Source organism: Macaca mulatta, chromosome 4 (genome assembly GCF_049350105.2).
Source record: "Macaca mulatta isolate MMU2019108-1 chromosome 4, T2T-MMU8v2.0, whole genome shotgun sequence".
NCBI lineage: Eukaryota > Metazoa > Chordata > Mammalia > Primates > Cercopithecidae > Macaca > Macaca mulatta.
In genome coordinates, this window is record NC_133409.1 from 106,318,262 (window position 1) to 106,324,261 (window position 6,000).

The following is a 6,000-nucleotide window of genomic DNA, read 5'->3' on the forward strand; positions in this document are numbered from 1 at the left end:
CTAAGTGTCAACCTAATCTGTGATCTTTGTTATCTGATAAAACTGGACCTGAACTCTGGAGGAAAAGTTTTAAAATGTAAAAAATGCTCTATATGTGTAGTTTTGGTAACAGAATAAATGAAGCATTTTTCATTCCCAACCATCTTATTATGACAGTAACTCTGCTGCAGCCATTAATATCTGGAGTTAATAATCTTCTGTACTCACTGACTTTGTAATGTCTGTAAGGCAGATAGTAATCGCCAAGGCTTGCCCTGCTCCTAATTGATAATAGCAATATATGGTTTTACTCAATATTTTTGTGACATTATCAAGCTATTTGTGGATGGATCTGTGTGTATTTGAAAAATGGATAGAAGCAAAAACATAAACCACAAAATTAGATGGACAAACAAAAATCCATAAATGTTTCATATCACTTTTTCTTTTCATGCTCGTATGTTTCAGCCAGGCTACACTGCCTGCCCTCTTCTAATTCAGCTAATTTGGCTATCTTTCCCGATACACAGGTTTTCAGCTATGGCCCAGGGCAATAGCTGACTTTCTCAGCATTCAGTTCTACAGATATTTTCTTCAATATAGCACGTTTTCCCAAGATATCTACTTGGATCTTCTTCTGGGGTTCCAATCTCTCCAAATCTGGGATGTCTAATCCTCTACTTGGAAATTATCCCCTTTTCCCTTTCTAGGAACTTTCCATAAGGATGGTAACAACAGTACACAAGGGGCAAAAGCAACTAGGACTGAAGTAGGTCTGCTAGCCAGTCCAGCGTTGGTGTAGACTTGTGATACTTATGACTAGGGCTGGCCTGCATTCTTTTTGTAATTTTTAATCTGTGTTATTATAAGTTACAATTAAATAGCATTTTCGTGGAATAAGTGCTGAATTAAACCTAGATATTGAATGTACCTCACATAGATTTCCTTTAGAGGGCACTATTGATTCTCTGAAACCATGGAAACCTTTCTTCATGTTTTCTTGGTAAAATTGGCCAAATTTGAAATCTTATTGGGTTTCAAATATATTCCATATAGTACAAAGTTAGTACTATACTCATTACCAATTCTATACTTTGAAGATTGTCCATGTACAGAATAAGAAGTTACACCACAATGTTGTTTGTTATGACAAGTCATCAACACAATACATATAATTCTGTATTTGAAAACTTCAACTGGTTTATTTGCTTTTGAAATAAACCAGTTCAAATGGGAATTTCCTTTTGTAACTTGATGCAAAATTTAAATTAAACAATTCAGTCTTTTTTGTTTAGAAAAACAAATTACTTCTTTGGAAACTAATGTTTCATTCTAGAAATGGGTAATTATTTACATATATTTAGAAGAAACCATATTTATGGTATTTTCATTCAGACATTCATTAACATCTGAAGATATTCTACCAAAATTTTGTTGTCACATTTGTTGTGTTTTTTAGAGTCTGCCAATTCATTGAATTTTGATAAATGCCAAAGGAGAATGCTTTTCTTTCTTCATTTTTTAAAGTTAAGAGAATAGAACTTTGGAAATTGTCTCACTGGCAGCCTTTATCTAATTAAAAAGTAATAGGAACCTAAAATACTCCAAAGCTCAGAAACATAATTTTGTGGATATAAATACATTCATATCACCATCTACTAAGGTTTGCTTAGCTTTCATATGATAAGGTACTGTTCCAACACGTATGCCAATATCCTAGGTTAGTGGAAAGCAGTTATCTCGTAAGTGTTTTATAAACAAACAGATTAACAGAAAGGTCATGTACATTCCAAAGAGAAGAAAATAGGCTTCCATAGTTTAATGAATTACATACAAATTCCTCGAACCAGCCTTTTAAACTCTTCACAGAATGGCCCCAGTTTACCTTCCTAACCTTGGCTTCCTCTACCAATAACCTAAGCTCCCAGCAAATGGCACCACCCACTGTTATTCAGACATTTGTGCTTTTCAGTATTCCTCTCTTGACTCATCCAGTCTTTTACCCAGAGTGCTTTTGCCTCCCCAAATGCAAATTGTAAAGGTCCCATCCATTCTTCAAGCAGCATTTTGAATACCACTCACTTAACTGAGTCCTCTCCAGAAGCTCCCCATCTTGTGAATTTCCATGGCTGGTTGAGTATAATTTCTGAGTTTGTCAATTTTGTTTTGTATTTAAGTGGGTTGGATGTGTTTCCTCCCTCTTTTTAGATTGCAAATTTTTTAGAAATCATTTTGGAATCTGTATCAATTCTAGTGCCCAGCATATGGTAAGGGCTCAATACATACTTTTTCAAATGAATTGGGTTAAACCAAGACATTTTTGCCATTTGTCAAATGAGGCACATTGAAAGCAGAACTTGTATAGTGTGGAATCTGAGGAATAAGGATAAATACCAGAGACATTAAAAGTGAAGGAAAAGGCCTTGGAGACTTATTAAATGTGGAAAGCAAACACTCTTATGCTCTCTCTCTTATTTTATTTTAAATTGCTGCACTTATATAACACAATTTTGTTGCCTAGAATGAAGTTCTATATGGGAAAGAACTTTAAGTCACCACCGTATCCTCAGCACATAGTCATTGGTGCAAGACAGATTTTAGATGCCCAATAATATTTGATGAGTGAACAAATTAATTGATAAAGATGCAAACCTGTCCAGCTAGAAGGACAGAATTATTACCAACAGATTAGAAAACCAAGGACAAGGGATAAGTTTGGAGAGTATGGTGACTTCAGCTTTTTAGAGATGCATAGATGAGCACCCAAGTAGAGAACACAGGGAAAGCAACTGAAAATTGGCATTGGACTTTCATTCAAAGAGTCAGACTCAAATATATAGTTTTGGGACTTACAAATTAGTTATAATTGCTGACGCCATCATATTCGATGGGATTCTGAAGAGGAAAATGTAGGGAGGTCTGTCCAAGCTATATCATTGGGGAGTACTTCTGTGGAGGTACAGGGCTGAAAGCCCAATAATGAGACCCACTGGTAAAAGGGAAATAGCAAGGATATTTTATATCCTTTTCTTGACTAACCACTCTGCTATATATGATATTTTTGAATTTCTTTTTTTCCTTGGTTTTACCATTTTGTACTGGTCCTTATTTTCCATACTAAATGCTATAGATTTTTTTATTTCCTAAAACACATCAGTATTTGATAGACTTGGATGTGGGCTAAAACAAGTAAAATATGGCATATGAAGCATTAATATAAAGACCAGAAGCTGAATCACAGATTGTTATAGCTGTGTGGGTCCTGCTTTGGATTCAAATAATTAATAGAATAAACTCGGATTGGATCAGATGGTTCTTAATAGTTGCTTATGCAGAAACTTCCTGAAAGAGTTTTAGTTAACTTAAAGTTGATATGAATGGCAGCTTTTGCTACACAGAGATCAAAGGAGCAAAGAGGTTTCACTGGATTCTAGCAGGCCAAAGAATACTTGGAATGCAGGGTCCACTCTGGATAACTCATTTTAAAGCGATGCAAAAAACTCCTGGGCCTCCAGGTAAGTATGGTGGGGCCATGGGAGGAGTTCGGAAACCATAAAGAAAGATTGAGTGAACTGTCACCCTGAAGAAAAAAAGATTTAGGAAGAACTGGGGATTGTCTTTAAATAGTTGAACTAGTCACGTATAAAGAATTGAATTTATTCCCCACTGCTCCAGAGGGCAGACATAGGATCAGCCAGTGGAAATTACAGGAAGGCAGACACAAGTTAAGAAAAAACTCCCAAATATTTGGATCAATCTGTAAATGGAATGAGTTATCTGGTGAGTTAATGAGCAACTGAATTAAGTGATCTCAAAGTCTCTTCATCTCTAAGAGTTAATGATTTATGTTCTTCCAAGCCATGTCTAATTTATGTAAAGAGAACCACTATTAACCTGGTATGAATATCCTTTCAGTGTTTTCCATGAATATTGACATATATTATTTATTCATAAAATACATACTTTTTCTTAATCAAATAAGGAGTATTCTGTGCATACTACATTATAATCTTATTTTTTTCACTTAACATATAGTAAACTTTTTCTATGTCATTACATATTTTACATCCTGACTTTTATGGGCCACATTGTATGGATGCTCCATAATTGTGCAGCCAGCCTCCTATTTTGGGGCACTTACATTATCTCCAATTTTTTTAAGGATTATAAATAACCTATGTAATAAACCTTCATAATTTCTGTTCAGCAAAAATAGAACAGGTTTCATGAATACATCAAACAAACCAAAACTCAAACTAAATAAATGAACTAACTCACTCTTGACATTTTAAAAGCATTTAATTTTCCTTATAATTTCCTTAGCCTAAAAACATTTTGAGGCAGGAATTTTGGCTTTTAAATGTTCTATGGGAAACATATCATTCTTTGTATGTGTTGGGTTTTTTGTAGTTGTTGTTGTTACAAAATTGTCCCCTTCATGTTAAGATTGCCTCAAGGTACAAGTACAAAACATTAAACATTTAAATATATAAAGCAGAACACTTGTCTGGCAGCATAATCAATGTTAATGACAATATGAATGTATAATAATGATTTTTTGAAAACGTAGGAGAAAACCCTAGGTTAGTTTTTAGTATATAGGATATGAAGTATTTTAAATTACAGTTCAGCATAATAAGTAAGAGTACCACACATGACCATACTAGACACAAATTGCATTATTTTAAAATAATGCCGTTTATGTTCCCTATTTATTTCATTCCACGATTCTGAGATAAGTGCACTGAAAGCAAACGCTTAATTTAAGAGAGTTTTGGGACCAAAGATCAAAAAGTAGGTGTGGGTAAGTATGAACACATTTGAAATGGTTTCCCTTTGCGAATAATTATCATTTTTGTCAATTCAAGTCCTTTTATTTTTGTGCCTTATGATTTAGTTTGACAAGTGCGTATGGGAAATAATTTATTTGCAAATAAAGCCCTTTAGCATTTATAATGTAGACATAAGCCCAAAGCTGGACCCAGTCTGATTTTTCCAAAGAATAAAAAAAAAAAATTAAGGCAGGCTACTCTTATAGAAATCTCTAAAGATAATTAAGGAAGACCAAAGACTTGAGGTGGCGAAATCTCGTTTTCTGAGAAGGCTTTCCCTGGCTAAGCATTCACTGAAGGAAACAGGGTGGCAAAGAAAGGAATCTCAAAACAAAAAGACACCTGGGAAAGCTTTAAAAGGACCTGTTCTAAGACTGTGAGGCAGCCTTACCTGAATCACATAGTCAATTTATTTAGGGTAATTTAATATTTTTAAGAACTCTCATTATTTGAGACTATATAACCCAGAGTAAATCTTCAGCATGCCCTACCCCTGGTGGAAAGGGGCAATCCCTGTGTTGCCATGGGAATCAGACTTTTAGTACTTGGCTTCTGAGGTGACTTGTATTTTTTTGTGTATTTTTTCAACTTGAGGAGACTGTCTTGCAAATAGCATTCTCTAGGGACCTGGCACCAGGAGATTTTCCCAGCATACCCTATGGCGTTTGTCAAACTTAGAATGAAGAGATGCCACTGACCCTGTTCTCACTTCATAGAACCCAGTCATTGTGACAGTGACTGGACAGCAGCAGAGGAGAGGGTTCTGGGCATAGACTATTTGGGTATAGATTTATACCTTAAAAATTTTGGAAAAGGAAGAAAGGACAGAAATTAGGAGAAGAAGAAAAAGAAAAAAGGGACAAAATGAAGAACAAAATATGTTACCTCAGGGTATAGTAATAAATTACCCATACCCAAAGAGAAGGCTGGCTTTTTCCTTGGGCCCTGGGAGGTACTCTCTAACCCCTTAGAATGTCATGTCTTTGTCTATCTGAGGGACTTGGGCCATACCAACAGTCTAACAGTGTGCTTTTGGTGGGGCTGGAGACTGAGGTCAGACACATGGGTGATCAACCAGGTCTGTTTGACTAAGCCCCAGTAAAAACTCTGGCCACCAAGCCGTGGATGAGCTTCCCTGGTTGGCAGTACTCTGTGCATATTGCCTCACAACATTACTGGGAAAGCTAAT